The sequence below is a fragment of the Lissotriton helveticus genome, chromosome 2_2 (assembly GCF_964261635.1).
Source record: "Lissotriton helveticus chromosome 2_2, aLisHel1.1, whole genome shotgun sequence".
In the NCBI taxonomy this organism is placed as follows: domain Eukaryota; kingdom Metazoa; phylum Chordata; class Amphibia; order Caudata; family Salamandridae; genus Lissotriton; species Lissotriton helveticus.
The window spans coordinates 332,766,951-332,780,485 of NC_136060.1; positions in this window are offsets into that span (position 1 = coordinate 332,766,951).

The following is a 13,535-nucleotide window of genomic DNA, read 5'->3' on the forward strand; positions in this document are numbered from 1 at the left end:
CTGTCCCTACTGGATTCGATCTGTGCGCAAGGACTGGCGGAATACCTTTATCAGCCTCCATTGTGGTACAACACTTAGAGACACTCCTAAATCCTATGCAGAAGGCCTTTTGGTATAGCGAGGGGCTATTGGCTGGATTACATTGCCCCCTTGGTAGCGCAGCAAACACAGCACCACACGAACACTCAACTGTCTAGTCTGGGACGGGGAATGCCTCACCCCCATATAGGAACTGATTAGTGGGCAGCTGCGTACCATTCGTCGCATTTCCTCCTAGTTGTTTATCTGGGAAGAGGAGAGAGACCCAGGGGGACCGTGTGCTTTGCAACACCGGTCAGTATTAGCAGCACATAGTTACAGCTACAGCGCCACGCCTGACTCCCCTTCCCCTAATCATTAGCCCTGCAGTGCGTAATCCTATTAACACCCGCCTGGGACAGAGCACACGACCCCTTCGTCAATCATGGGCAAGTCAGACGGTAGACAGCCGAAGATGGTATTTGACGCCAAAAGGGCAGCTACACGCTCAAATTCAGAAGACTACTCCAGCAACAGGAGACATGGTGCAAACTCAACCTCCAGTGCAGGGAGATGAAGTCAAGTCGTTGCTCCTGGCCTTGCAACATAGCATGACCGACCTGTCTGGGAAAATGGACACCATGAGCACACACCTGGATTTCCTCATCCAGAAGTTTCACATGCACGACGGACAGTTGAAAGAAGCGGAGCAGTGCATATCAGATAATAAGGACTCTACTATGAAGCTGCAGCAACAAATATCCCAAATGGATAAGCTGCTTATAGTTATTGCAGCAAAAAACAAGGACCTGGAGGCCCGCAGTCGCCCTAATAATATTAGAATCATGGGAATTCCAGAAAGCACCAATACGGGCCGCATGGAGGAATATGTGGAGTAGCTGCTACGTGGCGCCAGTGCAGACAACCCCTTCTCCTCCAAGTTCATAGTGGAACGGGCGCACCGCTCCTTAGGACCCAGGCCACCTCCTGGTGCACCCCCTAGGCCAATCATGGCACGTCTCCTCAATTACTGCGATCGAGACGCCGCTCTGAAACTTGCTAGGGAGCACAAGAACTTGCAATATGATGGGGTGGAACTTCCCATCTTTCCCGACTTCATGGTGGCGGTTCAGGAGGCGCGTCACAAGTTCTTGGGTGTTAAGCAAAAACTCCATAAAACACAGATTGAATATGCCCTTCTATACACAGCAACATCTTCACTAACCTGCACCAGGTGGAGGAATTCCCTAAATCAATCCAACGTCGCTCTCTTGGAGGTGCATCAGAAGACCAAGCCTCCAGATCGCCCTCTCCTCAAACAGACGGATGCCTTTCCCTAGACGGGCAGGGCGTGGAGTGTCGTGTGGACTTTTTCGTGAAGCTGACGCTCCTTGACAGGTTTCGTTACACAGGGCCCCTGTGGTCGGAGCCCGAGGGCCTGATAGCGACGGTGCTACAGCCTGGAGACGACGAATAGACTGATGGCGGCAGAATCCAGATAAGTGACTTTAACAGATGCACGCATCTTGTTCCCCGTTGTAAACTCTGTTTGTACTCCTTCTTCAAAATGGCAGATGGTAACAACCTATGATGAGCCGAGTGACCCCCCTCACCCCCATGGCAGGCTCTATTACCTTTGAGACACCCAATATACCCGGCCTCTGGCGGAGAGAGGAGTGGTTGTTTTTGTGTTTCCCTGGTGACCCCCCATATGGGAAATCCCCCTCACCACTTGTTGGGTTTTTTGCTCTAACTCTACAAAATACCTTCATTGACTATGCACTTGTATTGCAAAATTGGGGTTTGGGTAGGCGGGTGATTCCCGGCGCGATTGGTGTGCCGCTGTGGGTGGGGATGGGTAGCCTTCTGTTGCAATATTTTAAATGTTTTAATATGATACAGCACCAACTGAATACATTGACGCACTTGGCAATACTTACAACTTTATCCTCTCATATGGCATCATTCACTATCCACTTCCAACATGAACATGGCATCAAAAGTTGATGCCCTGAAGATCAATTTACTCACGTTGAATGTCAGAGGCCTGGTGACCCCGGCAAATGTAGACAACTTTTATCCTCTCATGGATCAACACCAAATACATATAGCTGCATTTCAGGAAACACACACTACTCCCTACGGATGGTTCTGCTTTGGAAATAGGTGGGTGTCGATAATGGTATTCTCCTCGTACTCATCCTACTCAAGGGGCACGTTATTACTGATTAGAAAGGGCACTCCCTTTGTCTTGGGAGGCTCAGTGAGTGACCCCTCGGGTAGATATTGCCTATTTTGCTGTAATCTGGGTATGCAATGCCTCACTCTGGTATGTTGCTACGGTCCTAACATCGATGACCCTAACTACTATACTTCTCTTTGGGGACAGATCCTAAAAGTAGGTTCCACACATATCATTTGGGATGGGGATTTTAACGCAACATTATGCCCCGCACTAGACCATTCTCATCCTCAACCACACCACTACACACACACACAGTAGACTCTCACACAGGTCCTCCACGCTCATGGGCTGGTGAATGCATGGCGGCATAGGCACCAGGGACGGAGGGAAGGCACGTACCACACCACTGCTCGCGCCACTTGGTCACGGTTAGACTATTGGTTGGTCGCCAGGGGAGTGATCCCTGGATCATGTGGCTACAACACTCTCAGACCACTCACCCGTGCTTTTACAGATAACTCTCCCCTGCACTACTGCCCCCCCATTCACTTGGAGACTGGTACCCGAAGCACTCCTAGATGTGGTATTTAAGGCCGAATTGGGAGAAGAGATTTCAGATTTTTTTAACCGTAACAAAGGATCGGTGGCTAGCATGGGCACTTTTTGGGAAGCTTTTAAAGTCACAATTTGTTGTTTTTGAATGGCAAAGAGCTTTGGGGTGCTTAGGGACATATGGCGCAGCTTATGAAGCTGGAGGGAGAACTCAAGCTTTTGGAAGCAGATATGTGGCGGGACCCATCATGCACACGGAGGGCTGACCTTTGGAATAAACTTACAGAATATATAGATACAGCTGAACGGGAGGCTTGATTTCGTGGGAAACATTTCACTGCATGCCACTATGGGGAAGGAGAGAGGCTGGGCAGGGCACTAGCACAGAGCATACAAATACAGAGATTCTCTAATTATATTTTAGAGGTACTAGATACTTCGGGCACGTTCCATAGGGATAGCCATGACATTCTCAACACTTTCACCGCATTCTATAAAGCACTGTACACCTACCTACGCACCGCACCCCCGGATTTTAATCCTTTCCTAAATGACATCGCCTTGGGATGGCTGGGTAACTCCGAACGGGAGTTTCTAGCCACACCTTTCGAGGTGGAGGAGTTTAAAGAAGCGATTATGCCAATGAAATTCGGTAAGGCTGCGGGAACTGACGGACTACCTGTAGATTTTTACAAGGCCTACCTTGAACAGAGGATACCCATATTGAGAGAAGGCTATGAGGAATCGCTGGAGTCTCAAATACTACCAGCTTCTATGAGAGAGGCTCTTATTATCTCCCTACTAAAGTTAGACAAACCTACGGATCAATGCGATTCGTATAAGCCTCTATCCCTGATCAACACGGATGCAATGATCCTGGCCAAGCTTCTGGCGAATAGACTCAGTCTCTTCATGGAGAAGTTGGTGCTGCCAGACGAAGCGGGCTTCATCCTGGGAAGGGCAATTTCTCATAATTTGATAACACTGTTTTCAGTTATGTAGAGTGTTGACCCGCAGCTGGCGCTCGTGGGGGTCTTTTTTGACACCACGAAAGCCTTTGACTCGGTCAAATGGGATTACCTGTTCACCATAATGCAATGTATGGGACTCCCAGTTGGGTTTCTATCGTGGATCCGGCTTCTTTATACCTCCCCCATAGCTCGGGTATGAATAAATGGGCACATCTCCTTTTCCATCAGGCTCACGAGGGGCATCGGCCAGGGATGTCCTCTCTCCCCGCTACTGTTTGCCCTTGCAATCGAAACCCTTGCGGTGAGACTCCGGCAACACCATCCAGAAAAAGCCCTTAGGTGCTTTCTTCGTCCTATCTTGGTCTCTTTAAATGCGGACGGTGTCACTTTATACGTGAAAGACTGGATCCATAATCTTAACCCGTTGCGGCGAGAATTTATATGATTTGGTGGAATGTCAGGTTTCAGACAAGAAATGAATCCCCTTGAGAGTATAATAGGAATTAACTAACACATAGCTCAAAATTTCAGAGTAACATTAAGTCTATTACAAACACAAATGTATATAGTACAAATCATTGATTAAACATAAATAGTTAAAAACAGTTCATAATACTGTTGAACATATTCTAGTTCCTAAAGCAATAAAAAAACTAAGCAATTCACACAATCAACTATGACCTGCACAATTGAAAAGACAGACATAAACTGTAAAACATAAAAATTGTAAAATACAATTTGTACATTCGTGGCTCCCAGATACTAGCACTTATGTTTTATCGTTAAAGCATTCGTATATAAACATAAGTAGTGGAGACTTGAATTGTACTGGAAGTGCGTTGACGCGTTTTGGTGGCACGAACTGATTAATTCCACCTTTTTCAAGACTTTTCTTAGTTGTCTGTCGTGGCAGGGGGTCTGCTATAACACCCCTTAGATCAGGATGAAGATAAGTGGATCTCTGCAATTCTAGATCATGTTCTGTATTAATCCAGAAGGTAATGTATCTACAGTCCTTAGAGGTCCTGAGAAGTACGAGAAGGAATTTTTTCTGTTGGGTCTGTTGGTATATGGCAAGATAACACGGGACGGGATGCTATGGTACGCGTTTTATCTTTGTAGCTGCAGTTTCCTATTTATCATCATGAAGGAGCCATGTGCCCTGCGTGACAGAGGCTAGGCTAATATGTCCACCCCGTACTTGTCTTGGATAGGAACAAATCAATCCTGAATAATTAGACTGTGACCTGAATATGGAGGGGCACCGGTGTTTTCTCCCTAACTGCTTTATTTAATTGCAGACAAAATTGGCGCAGTTTCATCCGGGTTAAAAGGCCTCAAGTACGAGTTATGTCTCGCATCTACTGGGGTTCCGTTGCCGAATGTCAGGTTTCACCATTAACTGATCTAAATCTCAAATATTTCTACTTACTGCAGCTGCGAAGCCCTTCCATACAGACTACCCCATAGAATGGTGTGCTGACCAGGTGAAATATTTAGGGGTACAAGTCACTAATGATCGTGTTGAGCTCCTGCGCGGTAATTATATACGTGCCCTAGAATATGTCACAAACTGCATCACTAGATGGATAGCCTTACCTCTCACAATGGCAGGACGCATCTCGCTTATCAAAATGATTATCATCCCTAAATTTTTATATCTCTTTTTAAACATTCCACTATACCCTGGATGACCATTTTTTAATATGCTCAGAACAGAGCTCATACGACTGGTCTGGGGGGGCAAGCAACCACGATTACAGTGGGCGATCCTAACTCGGCCATACTCACAAGGAGGCTTTGACGTGCCAAATGTCAAATTGTACTATCTATGCGCCCAGGCGCACTTCATGCATTATTGGTTTCACCCACCCAGATACACGCCCCAAGTCGCCACAGAGCACTGGCTGACACATCCTAACCCACTAGATGGGATTATCCTAGTGAACCTTAAAACAGGCCGAAGGGCCGTCTTCTGTAGACTGCACTATTAAAGCCTGGCAGTGCCTGCTCCATATACTCAAGGCACCAATGCTTTACTCTCCGATGCTCCCCTTTACATATCACCCGCGGATGCCACTGCTAATAGAGGGAATATTCTCCAAGACTAAATCCAAATTCCAGATGCATAACTGGGGGGATCTCTATCTAAATGGTACATTTAAGGACGTCACAACTTTTCCAAAAAACGCAAGCATCCTCTATGGATATATTTCTATATGTGCGGCTGAGACAGGGTTTTAGAGAATACACACTGTCATACCCCAAAGAACCCCCCACAGTTGCCCCACTACATCATATATTGTGCACCCCGGAGGCCTCACATCTGGTGTCGACCCTATACCACAGCCTATACACAGGCATTGACTACAGCTCGTGCCAAATGGTGCATGGAACTGGGATGTGATATCACAGACCAGCAATAGGATTATTGCTGCAAGCAAACCGAACTTGTCTCTTCGAACAGCCGGCTCCATATCACACATTACAAATTCTTACATTGAACATACTATACTCCTGCCCGACTGCTCCGCTATGGCCTATGAGAACATGCACATTGTGATAGATGCAAAATAGATAATGCAGACTTCCTCCATTTGGCATTGTCCTGTGGGGTAATATACTTGAACTGGCAGCAGATATTCAAAGCCTTCAAATAACAAAAAGGGGCGACGCAGTGTCCCTCAGAACATGGGTGTAAAGTTTATCATCAAGAATGGTTTTGTCGGGTTTTCAAAGCCTTTTTTCTCTGCGCACTAAGTATTGCAAAGCCCAACTATTCAAAAGGGCCTTGATATCACACACGCCCAAAACATAAGTAGAGGGTTATCATGAATAATCACAATAACACGATTTGTGCATATCAATTTTGCATTTTATCTGAATTAATAAATTCAAATATATTCATCCTTTTTAAAGATACAAAGAACGGCTGTTCGCAATGGGTGAAATATATGCTGCTCATGTGACATATGTGCTCAAGTGCCAAAAACAATTTGTGCAGTATATAGAGGGTGGTTCAGGGTTTACATACAAGGTAAAGAACAAGCTTTATGGTGGCCAGACTCATAGCCAAAAGCCCTGGTCGCTATAATTGCTCCTTTTAGTGTACAGAGCCTTGGTCTGTCTGAGCCTTGTTATGCCGTCGACGTTTCAACACACGATGTGCTCCCTTCGGTAGTCACTACAGGTCTTCATCAGGACTTGGTGTGCGGTGAGGGGGGTGGATGGTGTATTTTGTGTAACAGCCTATGGACAAAGTACACATGAATGTGAGATGTGTGGATCGCATACGATAGCAGTGTGATAAAGAGGGACTGTGGTGGAAAACTCACTTAGTCGGAACCAGAACTTATTCTGGCTGTGCATGCCCCTAAGTGGCGCATGGCGGAAGATTCGGCAAGGGTCTTTGCAAATGAATGGCTGCAAGATAGAAAAGTGTGTGGTGCGTCAGTAAGATGTAAATGAATGCACACTCTTTAAACTGGGCAAGTGAAAAGATAAGGAGATTCCCAGGGCGTGACCCAACATGCTCTCAAAGGAAACTACGCTGTGGCTCCGTGTGGTAGATACTGCCGAACGATGAGGCCATTTTTAATCACATGCAAACTCCTTAAACTGAGCGAGTTCAAAGTTAAGGAGATTCCCAGAGCGTGGCCCAGCAGAATTTAATAGGAGGACAAAGCTGTGGCTCAATGTGGTTGATATTCCCAACAGAGTGCTGCGCAGTGAGACCTGTTAAAGTCAATCATAGCAATGGCCAAATATAAGAGAGCCACTTCTGTGTAGTTGCTCCCCAGCATACTGCCAGTCACTATGTGCGTGATACAAGAAAAATAATAAAAGTATGCGGGCGCGGGCTAAGCAGGATCCTCTCTAAAGTAACATTCAATATAGGCTCATGCTACACACCATGATGGTCACGATTAATTATACCGGGAGCAAAAAGGAGGAGCCAAGCTCGCGTCCGCGATGGCCGCGTTTTAGCTCGGCTCCGTTCGCTTTCCTGCCTGGAACGTCTATCCTGTGTCTTATCCTGCCCCAGGAAGTATTCTTTGGTAGACTATGGAACTAAGACATTTCGCTGGCACTTACCTTCTGATCCGTCTGTTCCTAGGTGCCGCGGATCCTGAACTGCGCCCTTGTTCGCTTCGGGGCCTCCGGAGCGGGCGGGCCTGAAACTCCTCGGCGGCACCCGGGCGGGGCGGAGCGCTGTAGCCGGCCCTTGGTGGCGGTGTGGGCTCGGTCAGAGAGGCCGATGTGCAATTAGACCGGTGACGACTCTCCGGGCCTGGTCCGGCGGTCCTGCGGCCTGGTGTTGGGGCGCTGCCTTCCATGGACGGGGGTTGACCGTGTATGTGGCTCGTCTCCCCTTTGTTCTCCTGTCCGGCCATCTTGAGTCCCTCCGCCCGGTCTCGGAGAACGGAGCCGGTGGCGTGGGGAGCCAGCGACCCTCCTTATTCTGGTGGCCCGCCTTCCTGCCTTGGGGGTGCCTCTGCTTGTGGTCCGCTGTATCCTGTGTGACCCCGCTTGTGGCCGGACGGGGGTCGGAGATTGCCGCGGCCCCGGAGCCACAGCATAGTTTCCTTTGAGAGCATGCTGGGTCACGCCCTGGGAATCTCCTTATCTTTTGACTTGCCCAGTTTAAAGAGTGTGCATTCATTTACATCTTACTGACGCACCACACACTTTTCTATCTTGCAGCCATTCATATGCAAAAAACCTTGCCGAATCTTCCGCCATGCGCCACTTCAGGGCACACACAGCCAGAATTAGTTCTGATTCCGACTAGGTGAGTTTTCCACCATAGTCCCTCTTTATCACACTGCTATCGTATGCAATCCACACATCTCACATTCATGTATACTTTGTCCATAGGCTGTTACCCAAAATACACCACCAGCCCCCCCCTCACCGCACACTAAGTCCTGATGAAGACACATAGTGACTACCGAAGGGAGCACATCGTGGGTTAAAACGTCAACAACATAACAAGGCTCAGACAGACCAAGGCCCTCTAAAAGGAGAATTAATAGCCACCAGGGCATTTGGCTATGAGTCTAGCCACCACAAACCTTACCTTGTATATAAACCCTGAACCGCCCTATATATACTGCACAAAATGTTTTGGTACTTGAGCACATATGTCACATGAGCACCATACATTTCACCCATTGCGAACAGCCGTTCTTTGTATCTTTGAAAAGGATGAATATATTTGAATGAATTAATTTAGGTAAAATGCAAAACTGATATGCACAGATTGTGTTCTTGTGGTTATTCGTGATAACCCTGTACTTATGTTTAGACGTGTGTGATATCCAGGCCCTTTTGAATAGTTGGGCTTTGCGACACTTAGTGCCCCGAGGAAATGAGATTTGAAGCCTTGGCACACATGACCCTACTGGAACTACAGATGTCCCCATTGCTGGCTTTGTTGGGGTACACCGAGGCGATTCCAGCTGCCCAACGTAAATTTGTCACTTTTAGCATATTATTAGCCAGGCACAGGGTGGCCTTACTGTGTATCGCCCACCTAATTCCACCTCGGCTTTTAACAATCTATTCATGACTAGCATGTCTGATATATGCTCACGGTACAAAAATGTAGTAGTCACAGGAGACTTCAACCTCCATTGGGACAGGGAAAGAAAAGACTCTGCAGCTGACTCATTAGAGACAACCATGTCTTCCCTGAGCTTTAAACAGCTGGTAGACTCCCCCACGCACATAAAGGGCCACATCCTTGATTTGATTTGGACCTTAGATCCTAAGATCACCTTAGTGAAAGTGCTTCCCTGTATATGGTCAGATCACCATCTGATCTATTGCGATGTTCCTGTCGGCATGAAACCCCACAACCACCACCCAAAATTAAAATGATTCGTAAGTGGAAAGATGTTGATCTGCAAACGCTGACCACTAAACTTACGGATTCTATTCAACCTATAGATCCTGACGCCGATGTAGACCAGGAGTCTAAGGCTATAATGGACTGCCTGATTAGAGCAATAAATCAGATTGCACCTGAGAAGCCTCAAAAGATTAATAGCGGAGGGAAAGGTGCCCCCTGGTTCACCCTTACTTTGAGGGAGCATAGGAAAGAACTACGTAATGTAGAAAGAATCTGGAGGAGGACAAAAGATGAAATATCCTATGAAGATTATAGGAAGCGGTTTCGCACCTATAAAAAACACATTCTGGAGGCTAAAGCCACATTCTATGAAAAGCGGATTAACGAGGCGGACAATGTCCAGAAGGAAACCTTCAGAATCCTTGCGGAACTAAGTAAGAGAGCGCAAGATACGAATACCACAATTAGTGGTGATACCTTCTTGGCATATTTTCGGGATAAGGTTGACACCATTTTAAATGAGATAAAAAATACTGCCACTGGCTCTATGGAACCACAGGTAGCTCAAACTATGGTGGGAACCCACATGTCCAATTTCCCCCGGATAGATTCACTGAGCCTTGAAACACTGATGAGGAAAACAAAGTCAGGCTCCCCAGTGGATCCATGTCCCCCAAGTGTGTTTCGCCTAGCTCGCCTTAGCTTAGAGGACCACATCCTGTCTATGTTGAATAAATCACTAGACACAGGTCGGTTACCAGCCAGTTTTAAGGAAGCCCGGGTGAAACCGCTAATAAAGAAAGTAGGGGCAGACCCAAAAGTGTTGAAAAATTACAGGCCAATCTCCCAGCTACCATTCCTGTCCAAGGTTCTCGAGCAACATGTGCTGATATCCCTGGCATCGTTTCTGGAGTCTAACCATCTTCTCCTAGAGATGCAGGCAGGGTTTCGAGCACACCATAGCACCGAGTTAGTCATGCTCTCGGTGCTGGATGATCTCAGATTGATGGCTGACAGTAAAAAACCAAGCGCGCTGATACTTTTAGATCTGTCAGCTGCGTTTGATACTGTCAGCCATTCTTTACTCTTGGACAGGTTGGCTGACTTTGGGTTTCGGGATTCAGCTTATTATTGGCTGGAATCTTTTCTATCCGGGAGAACCCAGAGGATTCTGTTGGGAGATATGGTATCAGGAGTGGGAGAACTTACATGCGGGGTCCCTCAGCGCTCTGCCTTGTCTTCCCTCCTGTTTAATCTGTATTTACAACCTCTAATAAAAACTCTGACTGAGATGGGTTGCCGCGTATTTAATTACGCGGATGACACTCAGTTGTTGTTGAGTATGGATGACACTGAACGGGCCCAGTTACAGGCACAGGAGATACTCAGATACACAGTTAAATGGATGTCTGGGAATCTCCTGAAGATTAACCCCGAAAAAACCGAGGTGTTAATAATTTCATCTACTTGCTCCCCCTGGAGTGACCTGTACTGGCCCCAGGAATTGGGTCCCACTCCCAAACCAGCCGATTTGGTCAAAAGCCTTGGCATTAAGGTAGATAGTGCTCTTTCAATGGTGAGCCAGGTCTCTACCGTTGTAGGAACTTGCAACGGTCTTATAAGACAATTGCGCAAATTAGTTCCACTTCTCTCCCAGTCCATGCTTCGTACTGTAGTCTCGGCTACTATACTCTCGAGGCTGGACTACGGAAATGCTCTCTACCTGGGCCTACCAAAGGTATTAATTAATAGACTGCAGGTGGTCCAAAATGATGCAGCAAGACTTATTTTCAAACTTTCAAGGAAATCACATGCTTCTCCGTTGCTGCAGAGCCTTCACTGGCTACCAGTGACACAAAGGTCTGTTTTCAAAAGTCTCTGTATAGCCCATAAGTCTATCTATGGACAAGCCCCTGCTTATATTAAAGAAAGGCTAGAGATCTACCGACCTGAAAGAAGCCTAAGGTCTTCCGAGGCGCAACTGCTTGTGTGCCCTCGGTTTAAATTGGCCACAAAAGGTGGAAGATCTTTTTCAGCCCTGCTGCCTAGGATATGGAACAAACTACCTGAGGCTCTTCGTAAGGATGGAAACAGGCTTCACATTAGAAAGATCCTAAAGACTATCCTGTTCAGAGCAGCGCTGAGCCCAGTTTAGCTTCCACTCTTTCCCCTGTCATTGATTAGGCTGTTATGTTTTGTGGTCAAAAGCGCCCTGAGACCTGCCGGTGAGTCGGCGCTATACAAACCCACACTAACAATAACAATAACAATAACAATAATTATGCTGAGTTGATTCCCGCACCCTCCAGACCGCGAGATATATGGGCTCCTCTCACCGTGTACCTAATAGAACACCCACTCCCGTTACATACTGACACAAACTCAGTACCTACAAAAGATGGTTGCACTAAAACACATTAGACTGGAGATACTACTCTGCGGGATGTTCAAATAATAACCAATTGCATAATTGAAATTATTCCCTACAGAAAGCTATGTGAAATTTCTTTCCAGGATGTAGTAATGTTCGCCTGCTTAAATATGGACACGACCGGGTGCAGTCCCTCTACTGAACTTCAGATGCCTAGAAGAACAGACTCAAAGACTATTGCCAATAGCACACATATTACCTTTGTATTTTATCTCTTTATTAATATGTGACGTTTTGCCGTGCTTAAATGTCTGTACTTGTGCTGGAACCAAAAGTTGGACATGTTAGTTATTGCTGAATAAAACATAAATAAATACTTTAAAAAAATTAGTCTTAGGAAATTGCAGTTCATCTAGATATTCATAAATCGTACCAGACCAGTTTATCAAGTATTATATATGCTGAGCTTCATCAGCATCAATAATTATCCTAATGCCAAATTCTCCTACAATATCAGCTAATGCCTGTAAGTAGAGGACAAAGAGAATCAGTGATATTGCTAAGCCTTGCAGGACACCACATGAAGAAGTAACTATTTTGGACTGAAAGGAAAGTTTAATGAGAGAAAACGTCCTGTAGTGTAGATATGATTTAAACTAATCTACAGCTATTCTTGAAAACCCACCTCCTGAAGTTGCAGAATCAATTTTGAGTGATCAACCAAGTCAAATGTTGTTTAGAGATCAAGAAAGATGATAAAATATGGACTATAGTGATTTAGATCCATTCTTAGATGATTAACTACTGACACTAGGGCAACTTCAACTCACACCTTTTCTCTAAATCCTATTTGATTCTCATCCAGAGATTTGCATTTTCTAAATGCCCCGTCCAGCGACTGAGCCAAATTTATTCCTCCCATCTTGGAGACTGCTGTCAATAGAGAGATTGGTTTAAAGCTAAAAACATCTGTGGGGTGAAGGTTAGTTTTTTTCAAAAGTGGCTTCACTACCAAATGCTTCCAGCACTGCAGAACCAAACTGTTAGTAAGTGTAGAATTCAAGATGGTGTCACTTGCTGGAATAGTTACTAAAGATCACTATGGTGCAGATATCGTCAGGCAATGTCAATTTTTATTTTTTGTGCCAGTAATAGTCTCTTAACGTCTACCTCAAATACAGTAGGGAATGAATTTACTTAAGTTCTTCACATCTGGTAAAGAGCTTTGAAATCTAAAGCCACCCCTCCCAAAATTCTTGCTTTCTACTCCGGCAGAGAGTTGTATAATCTTGAGGTTTGGGTATCATGAGGTTGGGTCTGGATGCATCTCGGAGCTATGTCTCTGGAAAGAAAACCAAGTCCCAATTATTATCTGAATGCAGAGGAAAAAGTTCCCATTTGTTTTTCCTTAGCAAGCAAATATTTAATGGGCCTGGGCAGTAAACCCCACTCTGCATGCAGAGTTTGTGGAAAATGCGTACTCCTTGCTCTGCGGAGGGGAGCAGAGTTCCTTAATTCTGCCTGCCCGGGCATGAAGCAAAGTTTTTTCCATTCATGCGCTCAAAGTTTGTTTCGCCACTCGCT